The following is a 24857-nucleotide window of genomic DNA, read 5'->3' as shown; positions in this document are numbered from 1 at the left end:
GCCTGTTCGGAGAAAAAGTCCATCTAATCCATATAAACCTGTGTGTGTGTGTTTCCAAAGAGGAATCAGTTCCACGAATCTTGTGTGTATTGACTCCAAAGAGTTCAGTTCCTCAAACAAGTGTGTGCGTACTGATTCCAAAATTTCAGTTCCTTGAACATGGACAGGATGTGCTCTTATGACTATTCTACCTGTTGTAGAGTCAACAGTATGGATACTCTTATCAGATATCTCGATGAACGAATCAACAAGTCAGGTTCCTTCTCTGGGACAGATTGCATGGTTGGCTACACCGCTTCCACGATCGTCCAGTCTCACTGGGCTGGGCTCGCCATCTTGGATCCAGATTCTATCTTGTCATTCAAAAAACCAATCAGAGTTCCAATGACTGAAAAACTCAACAAAACTTCTTCACCTTCATGCTCACAGCTGAATTTCTGGCAGAGGGTAAACTGAGAAGTACAGTGAAATGAAAATAATAATTTCATTTATGTTCTTTACAATTTCATTCCAGAAACCAGGAGCTGATTAAAGGCATGTTCACGGGAAAAAAGATTCAAGTGGAAGAGTGAGTGCAGAGGAAGCGCATACTTGAAAGATGCTCTACTCTGAGATGCATAATGTGCCCTCTATAGGAAGTTGCATACCACTACATCTATGGTATGTTAGTTTCCCTATTTTCATAGGGGTTACAGAATTCACAGAACTGTTGATGGTAACAATACCAAAGGTGAGGAATACCCGAGAATCCAAAAAGAATAGAACGATGGCATTAATTGTACATGCATCTAAGATCATGCTGCGTATATTGAAGAGAAGAGCAGAAACAAAAGCAATGAGTTACATCGGGATGACACAGTTTGGGTTCAAGAAAGGATGTGGGACTTGAGAAGTAATAGGTTGTAGCAGTTCGAAGAGGTGGAGCACAGAAAAGACGGCAGGCCAGAATTAAGTTCCACAAGAAAACTCTATTTAGTACTTTTCAGTAACGATTCATTCTCTCAGCCACACACACACACGAGTCGTCAGGTCAGGGAGAGAGCTTCCTTCCTCTGCTCTCTCTCTCTCCTTATATAGGGCGTGGTCACTGGGGAAGACACACAAACATAGATTAACCAACATCAGGTGCAGTGATTCTGCTACTTACCCTCCCTGGCTCCGCCCTCCGGTCACAGACCGATGCTTGACCACGCCCCCGCTGCCACATACCCCCACCACCCGACTCAGGCCAGGCAGCCGTCCGGCCTGCAGCTGACACCCCCCCCCCCCTTTGACGGGCGAGGAAGTCCTCCACGACCATCTGTGCCCCCGGCCTGTAGACCACCTTGAAATTAAAGGGCTGGAGTGCCAGATACCAACGGGTGATCCGCGCATTGGCATCCTTCATGCGGTGGAGCCACTGGAGGGGCGCGTGGTCCGAACAGAGGGTGAAAGAGCGCCCCAGGAGGTAGTAGCGGAGGGCGAGGACCACACACTTGATCGCCAGGCACTCCTTTTCGATGGTGCTGTAGCGCCCCTCACGCACCGACAGCTTCCTGCTTATGTACAGGACGGGGCGGTCCTCCACCTCCTGGGACAGAACGGCCCCCAGCCCTCTGTCCGATGCGTCCGTCTGCAATGTAAAGGGGAGAGAAAAGTCAGGGGAGTGTAACAGTGGCCCCCCGCACAGTGCAGCCTTCACCTCAGAGAAAGCCCGCTGGCATTGCTCCGTCCACTGGACCGGATCTGGTGCCCCCTTTTTAGTCAGATCAGTCAGCGGGCTGGTGACGTCCAAATAATTAGGTATAAACCTATGATAGCCAGCCGCAGGAACGGTCTCGCCCCCTTTTTGGTCTTGGGCCTCGGGCAGGCCCCAGTTGCTGCTGTCTTGTTAATTTGGGGACGCACCTGCCCGTTGCCCAAGTGGAAGCCCAGATACCGTACTTCCACCCACCCAATCGCACACTTCTTCAGGTTGGCTGTGAGACCCGCCTGCCTCAGCGACCTAAGGACGGCCCTCAGGTGTTGTAGGTGCCGCTGCCAGTCATTACTATAAATGATGTTGTCTAGGTACGCAGCGGCATAGGTGGCGTGGGGGCAGAGGACCCTATCCATCAGTTGCTGGAATGTAGCGGGTGCCCCAAACAGCCCAAAAGGAAGTGTGACAAACTGGTGTAAGCCGAACGGTGTGGAAAAGGCCGTTTTTTCTCGGGATAATGGAGTCAAGGGGATCTGCCAATAACCCTTTGTCAAATCCAGTGTTGAGTAAAAGCGAGCCATGCCTAGTTGATCGAGCAACTCATCAATACGAGGCATTGGGTACGTGTTGAATTTAGACACCGCGTTGACTTTTCCACACAGAACCGGATAGTCCACACAGAACCGGACCGACCCGTCGGTCTTGGGTACCAAGACCACCGGGCTGCTCCAGTCACTGTGGGACTCCTCGACGATGCCCATTTCGAGCATGGCCTCGAGTTCTTCCTGAACCACTTTTTTCTTGTGTTTGGGTAACCGGTAAGGGCGGCTGCGCACTACCACCCCCGGGGGCGTCTCAATGTGGTGCTCTGTGAGGTCGGTGCGGCCGGGCAGGGGCGAGAACACGTCCGAAAACTCGGTCTGCAACTGGGCGACCTCCGCAAGTTGGGTCAGGGAGAGGTGGTCCCCACAGGGGACCGGAGAGGTACGCGATGCCAATGTTCCCTTTTGAACCTCTGGCCCCAGCTCCGCCTTCTCTGGAACCACTGACACCAACACCATGGGGACCTCCTCGTTCCAGAGTTTGAGCAGATTGAGGTGGTAAATCTGTAGTGCCCCACCCCTGTCCATTCGCCTCACCTCGTAGTCGACATTCCCGACTCGCCATGTGACCTCAAAGGGTCCTTGCCACTTGGCGATTAATTTGGAGCTCGATGTGGGCAACAGTACGAGAACTTTATCTCCCGGTGCAAACTCCCTAAGGCACGTACCCCTATCGTACAGGTGGGTTTGCCGTTCTTGGGCCTGCCATAAATTCTCCTGGGTTAGGTGTGTGAGTGGGTGGAGTTTTGCGCGCAGGTCCATAACGTATTGAATTTGATTTTTACTAGGTGAAGGTCCCTCCTCCCAATTTTCTCACAGCACATCCAGAATGCTGCGTGGCTTATGCCCATATAACAATTAGAACGGGGAGAACCCTGTGGAAGCTTGGGGGACCTCTCGCACTGCAAATAACAAGGGTTCGAGCCATTTATCCCAATTACGTGCATCCTCACTTATGAATTTTTTAATTATATTCTTGAGGGTGCGATTGAACCATTCAACTAAACCGTCCGTTTGTGGGTGATAAACGCTGGTGCGGATCGGCTTAATACCTAATAACCCATACAGTTCCTTCAGTGTACGTGACATAAACGAGGTGTCTTGGTCAGTCAGAATCTCTTTTGGGATTCCAACTCGGGAGATGACTTGGAAGAGCGCTTCCACAATACTGCATGCTGAGATATTGCGAAGAGGCACTGCTTCTGGGTATCGCGTTGCATAGTCAACCAGAACTAAAATAAAGCGGTACCCTCGTGTTGACCGATCTAATGGCCCGACGAGATCCATCCCAATTCTTTCGAACGGGGTCTTGATTAATGGGAGAGGGCGCAAATGCACTTTTGGAATGGCCGCTGGATTTACTAACTGGCATTCGCGGCAAGCCATACACCACCTACGGACATTGCCGTGAATCCCTGGCCAATAGAACCGGGCCATTAGTCGGGCTAGTGTCTTATCCTGCCCTAAGTGTCCAGCCATGGGATTAAAGTGCGCCGCCTGGAATACCAATTCCCGGCGGCTCTTTGGAATCAAAAGCTGCGTGACTTGCTCTTTAGTCTGAGTGTCCTGCGTCACTCGGTATAACCTATCCTTCATAATAGAAAAATAGGGGAAGGACCGGGTGGCGTTTGGCTGGAGCGTTTGACCATTGATTACTCTCACTTGGTCAAGCGCATGCCGCAGAGACTCGTCTCGCGATTGCTCTAACGGAAAATCCACAAGGAATTCCCCAAGAGAGGGAGGAGGAGCCTGCTGCCTCACTCTGACGCGGAGATGACGTAGACGGCTCTGTAACAGCTGCTCCCGCCAAAGCGACACTGGGACCTCCCCCTGCTAAACTACGGCAGGACCCACTCTTCACTAGATGGCTCATTAACTCCCCGAATCCTGGCCAATTAGTCCCCAAAATTATCAAGTGGGTGAGGCGAGGATTAACCGCCGCCTTTACTCTAAATTTTTCCCCTCGAAAAAGAATGTGGACCGACACTAAAGGGTAGCTGTGAACATCCCTGTGCACACACAACACCTTCACCCCCTGTGCTCCCCCCAGTGCCTCGTCTTGCACCAGGCTTTGGTGAATTGAGGTCTGATTACAGCCAGAGTCCACCAAAGCCTGATATGTATCCCCTTGGATACTCACCGGTATGTGATACGCTCCGGCCTGATCGAGGGTGGCTCCTGGCACATCGGGGATCCGAACCACCGCGCCCACTTCCATCGCCGAGCACTGCTGTTGGAGGTGGCCCGGCTCCGCGCAGCGCCAGCAAACCGGCCCGGGCTTCCTCTCTGCACCGGCGCTCTGGGGCTCACTCACCTGGGGGGGGGAAGAGACGGACATTGAAGGGAAAAACGGGAGGGCACCGCGGGTGCAACAGGCCGGCACCTTGGGTGCAACGGACCGGCTGGGGCGGGGCCGGCCCCCGCCTCCTCGTTGGGGGAACGGGGCGAGGACGAGACACAGGAGGAGAGAAGGAGAGAGAGAGAAGAGGGAAGAAGAGGATGTCCTGCCGTCGGAACAGCTGCCAAATGGTCCTCCACCAACTCAACAGCCTGATCCAGCGACGCCGGGTGGTGGCACTGGACCCACTCCGCAGTTCCCTCTGGTAGGCGGGCGATGAACTGCTCCATTACCACCTGATCGATAATCCCCTTGGCGTTGTGGTTGTCAGCCCTCACCCACCGCCAGCAGGCGTCCCGGAGCTGCTGGCCAAACGCGAACGGTCAGCCGACTTCCTCCAGACGCAGAGCGCGGAAGCGCTGTCGCTGTTGTTCGGGGTGCACCCCACCCACTGGCGGACGGCCTGGCGGAGGTCCGCATAGACCAGCCGGCGGGGAGCTGTAGTGCGGCTAGCTGCGCCTCGCCCGTTAGCAGGGGGAGGAGGCGCGCCGCGCGCTGTTCCACCGGCCAGCCTGAAGCCTCTGCTGCCTGCTCGAAGAGTGTGAGGAAGGCCTTGGGGTTGTCATGCGGGCCCATCTTGGTGAGGGGAGAAGGGCCCGCGACGGTGGAGGTGGTGGACCCCGCCGACGCGAGGAGGTGCCGGAATGCCTGTCGGTCTTCCTGCTGCGCCAGCACCAGGGCGTCGAACCGGTGCTCCTGCTCCTTTCGGAGGGTGACTAGCGCCGGGTGCTGGCTCTGCTGGGCCGTGGCGAGGGCGTGGACCTGGTCCGCGAAGGGGGATGACTCTATGGGGCTGTTCTTTTTCCTGTGCTCGAATCCGGGGTTTCGGCATCACTGTAGCAGTTCGTAGTGGGGGAGCACAGAAAAGACGGCAGGCCAGAATTAAGTTCCACAAGAAAACTCTTTATTTAGTACTTTTCAGTAACTATATTCACTCTCTCAGCCGCATACATGCACACGATTCGTCAGGTCAGGGAGAGAGCTTCCTTCCTCTGCACTCTCTCTCTCTTTATATAGGGCGCGGTCACTGGGGAAGACACACAAACATAGATTAACCATCATCAGGTGCAGTGATTCTGCCACTTACCTTCCCTGACTCTGCCTTCCGGTCACATACCGATGCTTGACCATGCCCCCGCTGCCACATAGGTATTATGAGAAGGGTATGTGAAAGATCATCAGAACATGACAATGACATCTATGCTTTGTTGATTTTGAAAAAGCTTTCGACAGAGTGAACTGGGTCCAAATGATGGAAGTATTAAAAAGAAATTGGGATTGACTGAAAGGATAGACAGATGATCATGAAACTATCCCTTGACCAGAGTGCAAGAGTAAAAGTGGGAGGAGAATATCACAACCATGCAGTGTAAGCAGAGGTGTGAGACAGGGCTGCTTGTTGTCACCATTGTTATTTTCAATTGATGCTTAAAAAAATATGAATGAGTTACTTGAAAAGTTGAAAATAAGTTCGATGGAATTAAGGTAGGTGGCAGAGTACTAACAGATGTGAGATTTGCTGATGAGCAGGCAATGTTAGCAACATCAGAAGAGGGGTTACAAAGAATCATGAATGCACTTAATGATGTGGCCAACAGATGGGGCATGAAGATTAACATCAAGAAAACAAACGGAATGAATGTGTCGAGACACAGTGGTGGCACACTGAGCATCTACATAGAGAGAGAGAAAGTGGAACAAGTAAGTTCAAATACGTAGGAGCACTAATGACAGATGATGGAAAATGTGAAGAAGAAATCAGAGCAAGAATCGCCATGGCAAATAATGCATTTACAAAGAGAAAGGAACAACTCACTAAAGGTCTGAGTATAAAGTTAAAGAAAAGAATGGTACAGTAAAAACACTAGTGTGGAGTGTATTACTGTATGGTGCAGAGACTTGGCCCTTGAGGAAAGCAGATATAAAGCAGCCGAAGGCTTTTGAAATGTGGGTTTGGAGATGAATGGGGGAAATCAGCTGGAAGACCAATGAGGAGGTGCTACATATGGTAGATGAAAATAGAACTATGTGAGAATAAGTAGAAAGAAAAACTGGGTGGGACATATCCTAAAAGGAAACGGACTATTAAAAAAAGTGATTGAAGGTAGAACGACAGGCAAAAATCCCAGAGGAGAGAAAAGACTTGGAATGCTGGATGTGATAAAGGAAAACATCTACAGTGAAATGAAAATGAAGGCAGAAGATAGAAAAGGATGGAGAGAATAGATGCCATGGACCTGCCATCAGGCAGAACACTAAAGAAGAAGACATGCATGGCCAGTGTATTAGAATAGTCATGTGAAATGCGTTTTCAGGTATGTTATTCTGGATGAAGATTATTTCTAATACAAAGCTAAAATACTCATCTGGACGGAGATCCTTTTCATTTTAAAATGCCATTTTAATTAAAGCATATAAGTATGGACATAACGTATGTGTTTTCCTCCTAACCTTACTTGTCAGAATCACAATCATTTGTAGCTTTGAGATCTAAGATCTTGTTTTGACAAACTCAAGTAGCCACATCTTCCTCGAATTGTTAATAGGTTTCTACTGGTAGGTTAGTCCAACCTGCTGATAAGCAATCTGTGTTAATATGTAGCGAGTTGAATGTAAATAAATAAATAAAAATTAAAAATAAAAGGGGCGTGTCATAAAGATACTATATAAATACTGATTATGGGACTACTTCAGAACAAGTGTAACAGTTCTGGACAAAAGCATATGTGATTCAAAAGCATTGCTTTAGAGCTGAACTGTTGCCATTTTTTTTGTTTTGTTTTTTTTTAATAAATATAAAATTTTTAATGTTGCTCACATATCCCAGTTGAAATCATTATATGATGTGTAATATGTCATAGGATAATCCACTACTTTCTTCATGAACATTTTTAACTGCATCTGGGCAAGGTGTACTGTAAAAAAGCAATACAGCTTCCATCTTCTATCATTGTGGGTGCGAAACCAGCAATGTAACTCAGAAATCATTAAATAGCTGTACTTATTCTTGTGAACAAGAAATGAATCACTGTTATAACTCAGTCTTACAAGATGATTTATCATCAGGCTGTGACATTAAAAGGAAATGAGAACACAATTAAATGGACAGGATAAATAACCAAAACAAATATGAGTGTGGGCGGCACGGTGGTGTAGTGGTTAGCTGTCGCCTCACAGCAAGAAGGTCCGGGTTCGAGCCCCGTGGCCGGCGAGGGCCTTTCTGTGTGGAGTTTGCATGTTCTCCCTGTGTCCGCGTGGGTTTCCTCCGGGTGCTCCGGTTTCCCCCACAGTCCAAAGACATGCAGGTTAGGTTAACTGGTGACTCTAAATTGACCGTAGGTGTGAATGTGAGTGTGAATGGTTGTCTGTGTCTATGTGTCAGCCCTGTGATGACCTGGCGACTTGTCCAGGGTGTACCCCGCCTTTCGCCCGTAGTCAGCTGGGATAGGCTCCAGCTTGCCTGCGACCCTGTAGAAGGATAAAGCGGCTAGAGATAATGAGATGAGATGAGAAATATGAGTGTCTCATCAGCCTGTGATATCACGCCTTCTAGTCAGCAGAGGTCACTCTCACCTTAGTATGAAGTGAGATTAGTATGAATGATGGCCTGCACTCATCCCTCCACCTGTCCTGCAGCTGCAGGGTTCTTCTTTGTGGGGAAAAAAGGACAGAGACTGCAGTAACAGTGAAGTACAGGTATCAATGGCCAGTGGTTCCATCAGCTCTCAAACAGATAAGAAGTGCTATCTTTGCAAAGTTACACATAGGAGGTTCATATAACACATCACAGAAAGGAATGAGTGAGAGCCTTCATTACTACTTTCAGGCACTATGAATGTTGAGCAATGTCTCATGTCACTATGAATGTTGCAATGTCCAATGCCCCTTCCATCATTCAGGCTTTTGTGAATTCCTGAACGACCTTGGCATGACATATGATTTTATGATCATCTTATCCACTAAGCAAGAATACACAAATCATGCATCAGAGAGAAGAAATGTGAATTTTCCACGCTTCAGTGAGTGGAGCTGGACCAAACAAAGGTAGAAGCAGTAATTTCATGGCCACAACCTGAAAAAAAAGTTTTTGTTTTGATCATCACTGATCACAGAAACCTTGAATGCATTAAATTATTAAAGACACTGAATCCAAGAATCATGAATCTGAATGTCTTCATTAACTCAAGCTGGGGTCCAAGAACACCAAAACGGATACCTTGGTGAGACTCCATAATGGCCCCAAAGGACACCGAGCTGAACAAACAAAGAGGCTGTGCCCGAATAAGCATATCTACATACTATTAGCACGTAAAAAGCAGAATGGAGGGTGTCTTAATACCCAGTAGGCATTTAATAGTAGTTGAATGGTACCCGGATGATCCACGACATCCACAGTATGCAAATGTCCCACACTATGCTATAGCATCCATCTATTCATCCATTAGCCATAACTGCTTATCCTGTGCAGGGTCACAGGCAAACTGGACCCTATCCCAAGTGACTATGGGTGAGAGGCAGGATACACCCTGGACTAATCGCCAGATCATCGCAGATATGCTATAGCATGCTATCCCATCTTCCAGCTGGAGCCTCCGAATAATGGAAGAAAAATTCCACTCGGAAAAATAATGTATCAGGAATTGTTTATATACATACATATACTGTACACGCACACACACACATACACACTATATATATATATATATATATATATATATATATATATATATATAATATTTTTTTGCCTATATATACACAGTATATATATATATATATATATATATATATATATGCACCTGAACTGATGCAGTGAGCATTTCATGAACAAACGTGGGAAAATGTATCCCTTGCTCATGGGAAAGATGTTACTGTGTTTCAGAAGGGTCAAATTATTGGCCTGTATTAAGCAAAGAAAACAACCCCGTTTACTTGTGATATATACATTCAGGGGCGGTCCGACCGGGCAGCCGCCCGGGGCGGCATCGCGGGTGGGGCGGCAAGAGCGCGGGCGCAAAAAAAAAAAAAAAAAAACGGTCCCCCCCCCCCCCCCCCCCCCCCAAAAAAAAGGTCCCTCAATAAACCCCCCCGAAAATGCAGGGGGTTTCGCCCGGGGAGTAAATCACTCTAGGATCGCCACTGTATACATTCACCATTCAAACATAAACTTCATCTCTTTGCGCCACCATGCAAAGGGCAGAGTCGAGTACTTCCACACCGACACTGGTTTAAGATGTCTAATGCTGTCAGATGAGAGGAAATGCTCAGAGCAACAAATTGTACTTGACAGTAGAGAGTGTAGCCTAAATTTGGGCAACTATACATTTAATAGGCCACTGTATAATACTATTTTATTGCAAGTAAAATATATATTTATCTTAGTTTTTATATAACACCTTGTATTTATACTCATTCGCCAGTTTACAGTTATACCTGGTGTGCTTTGTAAGTGTACAGTTACTGACTGTAATGGATCTATTGCTCTGCAGTATTTGTCACCCACCTTCTTCCTGTCCAACAGTGGAAAGGAACCACCACAGCTGACTAGATATTATTTTCATGGTGGATATTTCTTAACACAGCAGTGACACTGACAAGTTATTTGAATGTTAATGGATGTGGCACTGGTACAAGTGAATCTGAGATTTTTAACTTCAGTGTTATGGCTGAGCTGAGAAACAATCCACGAACAAAAATATCCAGTCAGGAGTGATGCTGTGGTTCGACACTGACCTCTGATGAAGAACCAGGGGAAATTTAAAATAAATTATGCTTTTTTCTTCTTAATATAGTTGCATGTTTTATACCACTCTGTTTGATGACTGTATGGGAGCAAGATATTCCTGTATGACCTCAGAGATAAAGGTGTGTGCATCTGGAAGGGAGGTCTTTGTGTGGCAGCATTTCAGCTGCTTACAAGCCATGTAGATACGCGCTGCAAAATTCAATACACCCAGACACATATACCCCTCTCTTTATTACCTCCAATCATTTTTCACATACACAAGTGTCTAAGCGTGCATGTATTGGTGCGCTTTCAAAAAATAAAATAAATAGGCATTCACCTACACATGTTGCTGACAGTACTTGTGGTGTTTATGTACTTATGTTCACTACTAAATTGTAAGCGAGAAAGGAAGAGTGTGTTAATTTCTACCACTCACCACTGAATTCAGGTAAGGGAAAACTTCAAGCCATTTATGATTCAAAATAATGTGGTGTATTTTTCTGAATATAAATATTTGTCTAAAATTAATTTTACAATAATCATTGCTAATATTTTTTAAAAATATTTTTGTCATAATTAATCACTGTTTTATGCTTTTCATAATTATTATTATATATTTCATAATTATTTCTCTGATTCAAATTCGCTTCATTTACCTTACATTTTAATGTACAAATTTACTCAAATCTAATATTCTGGTAATCTAAATATTTTAGGTAAAGGATTTATTCATATTTTCTGAAATTATATAGCAAATCTTGCTGACTGTGAAACAAAGAACAACATCGAGTTTATTTCAGTCCGCTAATTTGATTGGACAAGTGCCATTCCATAGATGCTGGTATTTAGTATAACAGCACTGTTACATTTCACTGTTTGTGTCACTCAGCTTGTCTGTTCCCCACATACATTTCCAATTATAGCAAAAGATCTTTACATTGAAACTGTTAATACACTCACTACGGGCTGTTCACTCTTTGCATCTCATGGCAATCTGCAACTCTCTATCCAGCTGTGGCTTCATTGGGAAATATTTTAGCTGACGTAGCAAAAATAAACAAAATATTTAGCCATATTGTGTCTGAAATGTAAGTTACTGAATAATAAGTTCTTGTTTAGTGAACTGTTATATAAAAGCAACATCACACTCACAATAATGCTGTTGTACTGAGTATTCACATGGCTGATTACCTGCAGCGAAATCACAGTCACGCTGTGCCATATTCAGTACAACAGCACTCTTTTTCATGTGATATTACTTAATTCACTGGTTAGTGTGAATGAAGTTTGATATCATTTTACCAAAATGTTATGAACTGAATGTTTCTTACATATGTTTCATTGTGTCATGTCAAATAACCAGTGATGACTGTAACAGTTTTTCATGTGTAGAAGCCAGAATACTTACTGTAGCAGATAACAGCTTTCTTAATCATCATTTTGCATTTGCTTGTTCATTTTAACTCAGCCAGAAAAGCCATTAGAAAGAAAAAGAAAAATTCGAAGAGCAGCACTTTTCACAATGTCATTTTCATCTAGGTTTCCTTGTGGTGCATCCTTCTAGCGGCTTTTGCAGATTTTCATCTCAGTGGCCTGTCTGTGACTTTAGTAAGTGGCCGTTATAAACTTGTAGAAACCTTGCACTTTACACAAGCTACACAGTACACACTCTGTCTCATTGTGATTTGTTTTTCAAGGCTGCTCTGCTACGATACCACTTCACGGCTTGTGATCATAGACGACATATATTTTGAGGAATATTATCAAGGCGTGATCATGAACAACTCATCAATGTCGATGGTAGACAATTTTTCGGAGTATGATTCCCTGGCTCCCGGTGTATACATTCCTCCTCTTGTTTATTATGATGGCCTGATGATCAGCGTCTCCCTCGTCGCTGGTGTGTGTGTAAGCCTGCCGCTTTTCATTTGGGCTTTTCTTGTTCTTTACACTCTCCACAAACAAGGAGGCCAAATTTCAACCTTCATCCTCCTCATCATCATCAATGACTTGGCTGAGCTGCTCCTGAGTGCAATTATAGCATCATATTTAATAGACAGCCTTGTAAAGTCCAGTGCTACAAGATCTTTCAATTCTTACATTGAAGCGTATTTGACAGATATCAGGATTTTTATTCGTTTATTTATTACATGTAGAATCTGTGGTCTTTTCCTCCACCAGCTTGTGGCTCTGAAGAGCGTGCTTTCTCTCAAACACCAGCTTCGCTCTGCTCATGTCTTCTCTCCTCTCTGCTCCACCATTTCCTGTATCATTCTGTGGCTGATTGTCTTCGGATTGCAGTTCATAAATATGTGGTTCAATGTGATTTTTAGCTTTTTGCCTTGTTGCATTTTAGTCATCACATGCATACTCACTTGCAAAGCCTCTCCTGCATCTGACCACATCAAGCCCAGCTCAGCAGTGCTGATCGTTTCCACATTCACACTTATCACTTTCTGCACAACAGCTGGCCTTGTGCTTATCTTCAAAAATACCTATGATGGATTTTACTTTGATGAACCAGAATCACATCTCTCAGTCTATTTGATCAGAGTGATCTCAGACCCCCTGCTGTGTGTACTGGTCTGTAAGGAGCAGCTCAGGGTTCATAAACAGCAAACTCACACAGACATGAACACTGATCAGAGATCAGTTTGAGGTGAAGACCTGAGTCTATGAAGATATCAGAAAATACCAGAAATGTTCTTATGGTTGTCATCATCAGGCAGCTACCTTCTTGAGAATTGTGGATAAAATGGCAGTTTGTAAATGAAAAGAGAAGTGAAAAATCTATGACATTTCAAACAGCAACACCAGGAAAAAAAAATCTTTTGTGTGTGTGTGTGTGTGTGTGTGTGATTGTAACTGTCTACATTACAACATCGCAAATATTACAGCAGATATTTGCACCACTGGAACTTAAGCTCCCTCAGAGCCAAGATTGAATATAAATTTCCATCAAAATACTGCTTTTAATTTTTTAAATTTTGTTATTATTCTGCACATACAGTATTTATTCTTCCTCAGTGACTGGGATTATATCTACAATATTTTTTTTTAGTTAATCATAGGACAGGGAGATGGCTTAATTTGGGATTAGGGGACTCTTGATATGTTTTTTTTTATTGTGTCAACAATGTGTGTACAGTAGAATTAATTCCATGTGCTTTATGGAAATTTTCACATTGCCTTCATGGAAATTATGATTATTGTTTTAATTAACTTCAATTAACCACAATTGCCTGGCCAGATATTAATTCTTATAATCTTATTCTGCTTGCTATTCACATCGATTAATAGCAGTCCTTAGTGCTTTTAGGAACAGCATTTTCTTTCATCATTTGCAATTCTTCCTCACTTACAGTGACCGAGCGATTGGCCAACATTTTACTGAGTTGCTCGGGGTGATTATTGAGAAATAGTCTGAATTTCTCAAACAATCAGTGCACACAATATTCTTTCATCGCTTGTGTATTTCTACTGACACCAATTAATTTGATGTGGATACCAAAAAATAAACATTTTATTTTACGATAGCGATGTATTTTTTATCACTGTAAGACGTGGCTTACTCCTTCTAACACAGTTATACCAACTCCCTCTGATTATTGCTTTCAAAAAGATGTGGAATTGTAACAAAAATAGATTTGCTCATTGGGGGATAAATGTTATTTCACATCAAAAGTAAAATCAGAAAATGTATAGAAGAGGATTGTATATTCAATGCTTGTGTAAATTGCTGCTGTTATGAAGGACATCCAGTCAATAAACTGCTGTGTAAAAATGGTGTTGCACTTGAAGAAACCTGAACTAATTTTACTGATGTGTTGAAATTATTATTTGCTCAGGAGACAATACCAGAAAAGATTCACCAATTACAGTCATTACATCTTGGAAAAAAAGGGGGAAAAAAGTTTGACAGGTTTGTCACATTGGACTGCACTGGTAGCTCAGAGATTTAGGTTCAAACTTAACAAGGTTTTTAACTCTCAGCCGCTCAGTTCTATTCTTGATGGTATTGTACCACACATAAGATGTTTGTGATAAAATCATCTTCTGAATAAATAAACATTAGCTATTGCTCAAGAGCATAAAGAGGTTACAGTGATCCCCAGAACACAACAAGACACAGAAGAGTTAAAAAAGTGTATTTTATATAAAAAGGAGAAGAGATGTAAAAGTAGAAAAACAAAACCAAACAAACAAACAAACAAAAACAACAAAGTAATTTAGTCAGGTTTGGCTATAATTTTCGAGCAGTTGTCGTGTGGTTCAGTGAGGGACCAATAGGCTTTGGATCAACTGCAATAAAGTAGCAACTGAAGATTATTATTATTATTATTATTATTATTATTATTATTCCCACTGCATTACTAGTTATTCTCTTTTGTTCTGAGTGTTTTAAAATGCATCAATGACAACAGCTCTTTGCAACATTATAATCATTTACCATTTAATGTCACTGATGCAAAGGGCAGATTAATGACGGTGTTTTGTTTGAAACATAAACCCACAAATTCAGCAAGTATTTCATGCAGTAAATACCACAGATTACATTAAAAATATATATTTTAAAACTTAACAAATGAATTTAAAATAAATTAATTTTGCAGAAATGGAAGTTGATAAATGAATAAAATAACACATGGATAATAATAATAATAATAATTGTTGTCTTCATTGTCATTATCATTTCCATTGCATATTTTTCACCCTCAAGTCTAAGGCTTTAATAAGTGTTTAAAAAATGATCATAAGTATTTTGATAAACATCATCAGCACTAATACCTCTGAAAAAAAGAACACAACAACAAAATAAAACTATATTTAATTGATTATAACTGTGTAATATATATATATATATATATATATATATATATATATATATTTACTTGGATTAGACTCTAATACACTGATATCACAGAATCAACAGTTTAAAGACATGTGGTTAAGTTAACATGGGGCAGCCTTCGGCTGAGGCGCCCTTGAGTGAGGCACCTAACCCCAACTGCTCCCCGGGCCCTGTTAGCATGGCTGCCCACTGCTCTGGGTATGAGTGTGTGTGTGTGCATGTGTGTGTGTGTGTTCACTGCTTCAGATGGGTTCAATGCAGAGAGGAATTTCACAAGTATACATGCGATGAATAAAGTTCTTCTTTCTGACCAATCGGATTCAAGAATTCAGCAGTGGTGTGGTATAAATGACACATGATACCATCTTTCTCTTTTCCTCTTTCAAATTTTTATTCCATCTTCTACAGGCTTTCACTCACAGATGAAACATTCTGTTCGGTTTAAGTTCAGTCCAGGTTACCAGAGTTCTGCACAAAACTGTGAGTTATTTCACATAACAGTGATTTTTTAAATGAATGACTATTTGTAGACAGGATATCAAATCCTGATGAATTATTTTCAGAAATATGTTGCAAACAGTATTGATGAAATTGCATTGTGTTGATGTTTCGAATGCCAGATTTTTTCAGCTATTAGAAAACAACTTTTGATTTGTCCTGCTCCATTTGTACTTACATTATGAAGGTTTCATTGGTGTGCTTGTGTGGTGTGATGTGAATGTGGAGGTGAAGTGTTTGAAAGTTATGCAAAACAATGTATTTTAAATGACAAAAAAAGAAACTACTTTTAAATGAATGCTCTTATTCTGGAACATTAAAAAACATGGGCGTTTTGACTAATACACACACACACACACACACATTTGGACACACCTTGTAATTCATTGTTTTTTTCTCTTTATATTCATTAAAAGACACTTCATGTCTTAAAATTAGACTGTCATTTCTCTTTATTTAGTTGAGTGGCTCTTGACATCATAAAAATTAATGCCGTTGTGGAACAGGGCTATTTACTGGATTTTATTATTTACTATTTATTAACCGGGCGGCACAGTGGTGTAGTGGTTAGCGCTGTCGCCTCACAGCAAGAAGGTCCGGGTTCGAGCCCCATGGCCGGCGAGGGCCTTTCTGTGCGGAGTTTGCATGTTCTCCCCGTATCCGCGTGGGTTTCCTCTGGGTGCTCCGGTTTCCCCCACAGTCCAAAGACATGCAGGTTAGGTTAACTGGTGACTCTAAATTGACCATAGGTGTGAATGGTTGTCTGTGTCTATGTGTCAGCCCTGTGATGACCTGGCGACTTGTACCCCGCCTTTTGCCCGTAGTCAGCTGGGATAGGCTCCAGCTTGCCTGCGACCCTGTAGAACAGGATAAAGCGGCTAGAGATAATGAGATGAGAATGAGATGAGACTGTTTATTAACCTCAAATGCATTAAGAAGGCAAGAAGTTACACTAACTTTGGATTCGGCACACCTGTTAATTAAAACGCATTCCTGGTGACTACCTCATGAAGCTGGTTAAGATAATGCCAATAGTGTGTAAAGCGGCATCAAGGTAAACACTGGCAACTTTGAAAAAAATTAACTATGAAATATGTTTTGTGTTTTTAATGTTTTTTTTTTCTTTCCCACATAATACCATATATGTACCATATGTTATGTCATAGTTTTGGTATGTTTTCCAGGTAAACATATTGTGTGACTCCAGTTTGGTTTTCAGTCAGTTATTTTCCTCTGGGTCATCAGTGGTGTTGGTAAGTGTTGTAACTGAAATACAAACATAATTCGAGATATAAGTATAATTGTAGGGCGGCACGGTGGTGTAGTGGTTAGCGTTGTCGCCTCACAGCAAGAAGGTCCTGGGTTCGAGCCCCGGGGCCGGCGAGGGCCTTTCTGTGCGGAGTTTGCATGTTCTCCCCGTGTCCGCGTGGGTTTCCTCCGGGTGCTCCGGTTTCCCCCACAGTCCAAAGACATGCAGGTTAGGTTAACTGGTGACTCTAAATTGACCGTAGGTGTGAGTGTGAATGGTTGTCTGTGTCTATGTGTCAGCCCTGTGATGACCTGGCGACTTGTCCAGGGTGTACCCCGCCTTTTGCCCGTAGTCAGCTGGGATAGGCTCCAGCTTGCCTGCGAACCTGTAGAAGGATAAAGCGGCTAGAGATAATGAGATGAGTATAATTGTAAAATTATTGTACCATAGCACTTTTGAATTCTTAAGTTTGATTGGTAAAGATTTTTGATTAATTTTCTGTATTGTAGCTCTGATGATAGTTCTGACTATAATTCAAATCACAGTTTATATTAATGCACTCCTTTTAATCCATTATCATTTCCATAGAAACAGCTCTTTCCCAGGGACCTGTATGTAGTACATTCTACATCACTGACAGTTAATGATAAATTAATAAAAGAAAGTTATGTCATTCAAGAAAGAAAATGTAATTATTGATATGGTGAATGAGACATTTATTTAACATTAATGGAAACAGTTTTCAGTGTCAGGGCTTTGTAACCATGGGAAAATCCACAGAACAAAGGCAAAGACTGCTTTACAGTTTCTCTGTAGCATGACAAGCTGCATTTTCTGTTTTATTAACTTAAAACCAGAGAGAAAACAGAGGCTGCTGAGGGAATGTTTGTATATAGCGACGATAACAGAAATGTACAGGATGTAGTCATGTGGACTTTCCACAACATGAAGTGGAAATAAAAATGTCTAAAAATAAGACATACCTTTCTTTTGCAAATTTAAAATGGTAAACACTGCAAACTGCTGTGGTGTAAATGCAATAAAACACTTCTGAACATACTTTTGATAAAGTCATCAGCTTCATGACATGTTGGTCTGTTTCAGGACTTAGGTATTGATTATTTATAACCGTGTGTTCCAAAATGTTTGATTTCTTACACATACCATACTTTATTACAGCACAAAAAGAAGCAGAAGAGAGAACAAGCCATAGACATGTACGGCTGTTACCAACCTTTTCCCAGATGGTATTTTTATGAAAACGAACTGACAATCCGTTATTACATCTTCTTCATCACTGGTGTGTGTGCGGGTTTTCCAGCTCTGCTTTGGGCTTTCAGTATTCTGTGCCATCATCATAAGAGTGGAGGTGGAATCTCCTTCATTGCCATCTTCCTCCTCCTCAGTGACCTGCTGGAGCTGATTCTGAGTCCAGTTTTAATGTACATTTGCAAAGAAGAGAGTATTTGTATAATTTTGAGAGAACTGTTATTGGGAGTGAGGCTCTGTGGGCATCTACTTCACCAGCTGGTGGCATTAGAAAGCATTCTTACTCAGAAATATCCATCACTTGCTGTTCTTTTCTCCCCAACCTGCTCTGTTATCCTATGCATCTTTGTGTGTGTGTTAGCAATTGGGTTCCAGTTCCTTCCAATATACATGCTTGATATAAATGTATTTTTGTGTGTGTTACCTGTAATTGTGTGTGTAGTCACCTGTACAGTGACTTGTAAAGCCTCTGCTGACACCAACCAGGCCACAGACAGGAAGCCAGGCGTGTTAGTGCTAAGTGTTGCCATGTTTACTCTGATCATTTTATATGTGCCATTTTACTTGAATTGTTTTTTTGATCTACCTTTTATGTTTGAGGTTCTGGTGAGTATGAGGCTGATTTCAGAGCCCCTCCTCTGTGCTCTCGTCTGCAGGGAAAATCGCAGACATCCCAAGTCTCCTGGAAGTTCCGGGAGTCTCCCGCATATTGATAGCGGCTCCCTGATGCCCGCAAACCGGAGAATATCTCCCGGAATCTAGAGCAAGAGCGCGCACACGCAACATTAATGTCTGCATCGCGCATGTGCCGGAGCGCGAGAGAGACTGCGTGTGCGCCTGTTCCTGTAGCGCATGCTCGACAAAGAGCATCCTGATTGGCTTATTTTGCTGAGTCAACCAATCAGCTTTTTTTTTGGGGGGGGGGGGGCATAGATATACATAGAAGGCTAGATGCCTCGTCCCCGTTGCCCGTCAACGAAGTTGAACGTCCGCACATGGCGGCCATCTTACCTCAGACAGCTGGCTTACCCATTACATTGTGTTGGTAGCGATATGTACTTTTCAGATGACCGTAACTTCCTCAAATTTCAATCGATATTCAAACGGTTTGGTTTGTTATATATATAAAAAAAACAAACGGATGTATTTATGATATTAATGATGAATAATCATTTTATGTTTTAAAAAAAATACATGCTGAAATTACTATGCTGTGAGAAGCCCAACACTGCATACTTATGGATAACTGCGGCCTTAGGACAAATAACCATACAATTTATTTACATTTTTTAGTGAAAATATTTTTACATGTGATAGGGCTGTAGGGGAAGCTAAAGTTAAATAAACAGCTTACTCACTTCTGAAACTTCAGAAATACTTCATCCACCTCAAAAACCTAATGCACTCACAGCATAGCATAATAACAAATGCAAACTCACATCATAGCATAATAACAAATGCACTGTCCGAGTAAGTAATAGTATAAAATAGTGACAGCGACTCACAGTAGTTTGTGACAAAAAAAGCCCGGCTGCTCATATCAGGAACTGTATTGGACATTATTTCACTAAGTAAATAACGCTACCGACTATCCTTAAAAAAATGATGTAGTATCTTACTGGTGAAAGGTGATCCCGCGTGCCCTACTTTCCAGACATCGCCGGTTCGAGCAACCGAAAGCCGCGCAGAAGTCTGGCATCTCGTCACAGTCAGTAATTTAATTTCCTCTAGAAATCATAATGTAAGTTGTTTTAAATTAACCAACCCGAAAATGAAAACCATGTGCAAGTGCAACTTCAGTTATTGAAAATATTATCTCATGACCTTCCATGTAAAATTACTTGGTGCTACGAGCTAGCCTAGCATGAAACACAACTTTGACAAAGCTGCAGTAAGTCGTTTTGAAGAGAAAAGGTACGATTTTAGCATGTTCAAGCACCCAGAATTACAACCACATTAATAATGTTTTAAGAAATCAAACCATTTGTATATACGTCAAAATTTCAGCGAGATAAGAGTATAAACATTTAAGCATCTCAATGGTCTTACCTCAGTGTACTGCAAATTCTGTGGAAAAGCTTGCCTGTGGTAAGATGGCCGCCCTGTGCGGACGTTCTGGAATACGCGGTGAGGCATCTAGTCTTCTATGTATATCTATGGGGGGGGGGGGGGGGGGGGGGCATGACTTTTTTTCCCCCATCGGGGGGTCACGGCACCTCCCTGAAACGAGTTTCTGCAGGTTGGGATGTCTGAAATCATTTGGTTCAAACCAAAGCATGTTCAGTGTTGCCAGATTGGGCGGTTTCGAATTCTACTTTGTGGGCGAAAAACGGTTCGGGCTGGTTGACAAAAATTTGACGTTAGTTCGGCGGGTTTTTATCAGATGTTTATAAATATTTCGCACCAACATTGTGTGAGAATGCAGCCAGAGACACTTATATAGCCTTAGAAGGACTTTGATGCAGCACATTCTATGTACTATCTACGTCCACTGGTCTACATCCAATCCAATCCAATCCATATTAAACACTCCTGTGACCCAATCAGAGCCGACATAATATTCTGTGTGTGCGTCACCTACTGGTGCATGTAGGATTCAGAACACAGCAGATGATTGCAAAGTTATAATCTGATTCAACCATACAGAGCCGAGTACCAGACAGCAGATTTTTCACCTCCAGCACTGACAGTCTCATGTTGCCATTTAGAAGTTGTTTGCATTGTTGTTCGATTTACAAATAGTATACTGGTCTTTAGCTGCATATTTTTACTTTACAAGATAGGCATCGAGTACATTTTACATTTTGGGCGGTTTTAAGTGCATTTTGGCGGGTTTTGAACATATTTTGGGCTGGAAAATGTCAGCAGTATCTGGCAACACTGAATATGTTTTGCCGCACAATGAGAGATCCCTTATTTACTAGTTGGGGATGAAATGAATTATATATGTATATGTTATTTACCAGCTGGGAGGTCCGACCTTAAGCTGGTAAATAATTATTTTTTTTCTTTCCCAAATTCTCACAGCAAATGAGAGCGCCCGAAAGGGAGAGCCGAGCCGCCATTTTGAATCCTCATTCACGGCTGTAATGTAAATTGCTTTCTCCTCGGTATACAAGTGCACTTCCATGGCAGGAAAAAAACTACATTTTGCTGCCTATGTAGTCCCCTATTTATACAAAATTGAGTCATTCAGGATTCAGCCATGTTTTTGCTCAGCGTTAGCAATCGTTACAGGTTTAATAAAAAAAATGTTAATGAAATAATTTTATTTTTTTCGCGGTCCGGTTTCCATCAAATCCTGCGCTCTGATTGGCTGGCGAGCGGGTCCGTATCCTACGATACAGACCCCGGTTATGGACCTCTGGCGACTCGCTCGTTCACAACAACAACAAACACAGTAGCAATTTTTGTCAACATTTATTTATACATTTCTCAGGAGAATATCATTAATTTTACATCAAGGATAGTGATAACGACAGTCTTCACAGCAAAAGCGAGTTTTACTACCCTGAGGAAGAAGAAATAAAAGAAAACATTTCAGGAGAAAGCTAAAAGCCTTGGCTGAATCCTGAATTACTCAATTTTGTATAAATAGGGGACGACATAGGCAGCAAAATGTAGTTTTTTTCCTGCCATGGAAGTGCATGTGTATACCGAGGACAAAACCATTTGCATTACAGCCGTGAATGAGGATTCAAAATGGCGGCTCGGCTCGGTTTTCCCTTTCAGGCGCTTACGTTTTCTGTTTAGAATTTTGTAAATAAAAAAATAAATATATTATTTACCATCTTAAGGTCGGTCCGTATGGTGAAATACCGTGACCTCGGCCTTGAATACTGACCTCAGCCCAGAGGGCCTCGCTCAGCACTTTCAAGACCTCCGTCACGGTATTTCACTATACGGACCTCCCAGCTGGTAAATAACATTTATTTCCAGGAGAAATGAAAAGTTACTGTTTAAACTGTTCATGTTTATTGTTCATGCAATAAATATAAAACAACAATATGATATTAAATATTTTGGTATATAATATTACATTAAATGTCACTTCTATTGCTCTTTTTTCCACATTTGATGGCTTCTAGTTTGATGGTTCCTTTGTAAGCTTTTGCTTTACCACAAATATGCAATACGTATTCTGACGTTAATCTGTCTGTGTTAAATTGTCATAATAAACATTGCCGTAAGTCCTGTGTGTTATTCACTGCATGATATAAGAGGCTAAAGTCTAAAAAAATATATATATATTTAACCCCCTGATCAATGAATTGCAGGGCATTGTTTTACTTGGTCAGGATGTGAATCCGAGCTTCTTTCTTCTGGAATATACCTTGAAATGTGGGCTGGGTGGTCAGCCAAATGCCAAAGTAGACTTCATTTTCGTAAATTACTGTGTGGGGGGTTATAAAATAAAATATCTGTATCGATGTGTTTCTGACCCACATTTGACCCACATCATAATTATCTGCTTTAATACTTTACAAGTTACACTTGTATGCGGACTGTCAAAGCACTTATTCCAGTGTTTATGGAGGTTGCAGCAGTGGTACTGCAGGTTTCATCTCATCTCATCTCATTATCTCTAGCCGCTTTATCCTTCTACAGGGTCGCAGGCAAGCTGGAGCCTATCCCAGCTGACTACGGGCGAAAGGCGGGGTACACCCTGGACAAGTCGCCAGGTCATCACAGGGCTGACACATAGACACAGACAACCATTCACACTCACATTCACACCTACGGTCAATTTAGAGTCACCAGTTAACCTAACCTGCATGTCTTTGGACTGTGGGGGAAACCGGAGCACCCGGAGGAAACCCACGCGGACACGGGGAGAACATGCAAACTCCACACAGAAAGGCCCTCGCCGGCCCCGGGGCTCGAACCCAGGATCTTCTTGCTGTGAGGCGACAGCGCTAACCACTACACCACCGTGCCGCCTGCAGGTTTCATTTATTTAACATATCATTTGGGGACCATTATTTTCACACTCTTCTAATGTGCACCCAATAACATTTTATAAAGGTGTTAAAAAGAAGGAATACTACAACAACAACAACAAAAGTCACCAAGAATGTTGTTACTGGGAATCAGGAGTTCAGTCTATGGTGCAATTTATCCCGCAGTATTTTGAAAAATAAGGATTAATGTCAGGCTTTTCTCACTTTGCATAATTTGACATGTGTCTTGGGAGTCTCATAGCATTGTTCTGCCAAAATCTTCACTGAGTCTTTCAGCTTTTTTACCTGGTACTTCAGGATGAACTTCTTATATTTCAGCTGACCACTGGACTCAAGAGCAATCTTTGCTCTTTCCTCAGCTTCAGCCTGAGAGTCCTGGAAGCTCAGTGAATAAATAAAAGCTTTATTTACTTCTACACATGTTCATTTTGAAGGGCAGTATCGTCACCCATGAAAATAGCTGAAAGGTTTATATGTTACAATGTTTAGAGACTGTTCACTATTACCTAACAGATTTTCTGAAATAAAAACTGAATAATAGTACACATCGACTGACCAGATCAGTTCCTCTTCAGTCACAACATGGCAAAGATGATTTTGTGGAGCAATTCAGTTTTGGGATGTGGATTCTCCTCTCAAAGACCACTTTTTTCTTTCTTTTTTTTTGGCCATGGTGTGATGGTGTCACAAGAAAAACACAACTGAAGGCATATGAACATGTCAACCAAAAGAAAATTATAGCACATCATCCGTTGTGCGGGTCAACAAAGGGCATGTCTCTCAGTGACCAGCCAGGCTGAGGTTGGTGAAAAGCATGCTACTGACTGTGACAGCTTGTCCCTGTCCTCCAACCATCTGGTAATGAGAACTCGAAATGGAAACAAGTTAACAAGCATAACAGGTTAAGAATAGCATCCATCAATGTTTGAACACTGCATGATGATATCAAACTAGCAACGATCATCAAGGTTACGGAGCCACTTGGTATTGATGCATTAGCCCTGCAGGAAGTCAGATGCATGGAAAAAGGCAGCTTTGAGCTTGATGATGACTCAATGAAAGGATGGCAAATCATCTGGAATGGATACGACTGTAAAAAGGAGCATGGTGTAGCCATACTATATGCTCCTTATGTGGCAATGGATGAGTACCAAGAACACCTGAAAGGTAGAATTATATCTACTATTGTTATCATCAAAGGGATGCATCTTGCACTACTGAATTCATATGCAGCAACAGACAAGGCATCAAAACTGTTGTTCTATCATTGCTTGACAAAGGCAAAAAAAAAAAAATCTCAACAAAAATTGTTCCAAATTCAAACAGATAATTTTAGGTCATGTCAATGCCACTATCTCTTCAAAGAGTAAGGATTCCAATGCATGGGACTCTGTTCTAGGTCACAACAACTCTGACAGAGTAGAAAATAATGATAATGGAGAAAGATTCCTTACCTGGTGCCATCAAAATCAATTGATTATGAACACAATATTTAGATGCAAATGGATCCACCATGGAACATGGTTTGATCCTGAAACTTGGAAGTGGAAACATGTAGCTGCAGATTCTTTGGGTGGGTGTGTGCTTTGCTGCTCTGATGGCCTGAGACAGTCTGGCCCTAGCTG

General features: G+C 42.5%; 1 long non-coding RNA gene across 1 annotated transcript; it reads left to right on the top strand.

Annotated features, from left to right (window-relative positions):
* Positions 1–80: 80 nt before the first annotated feature.
* On the top strand, positions 81–13934 carry LOC132882814 (uncharacterized). Its single transcript, XR_009654229.1, has 3 exons — positions 81–660; positions 11943–12011; positions 12101–13934. It is a non-coding gene; the product is annotated as an uncharacterized LOC132882814 (long non-coding RNA).
* Positions 13935–24857: the final 10923 nt, after the last annotated feature.

Source organism: Neoarius graeffei, chromosome 3 (assembly GCF_027579695.1).
Source record: "Neoarius graeffei isolate fNeoGra1 chromosome 3, fNeoGra1.pri, whole genome shotgun sequence".
NCBI classification, from domain to species: domain Eukaryota; kingdom Metazoa; phylum Chordata; class Actinopteri; order Siluriformes; family Ariidae; genus Neoarius; species Neoarius graeffei.
This window is presented reverse-complemented; position numbering and strand designations above follow the sequence as displayed.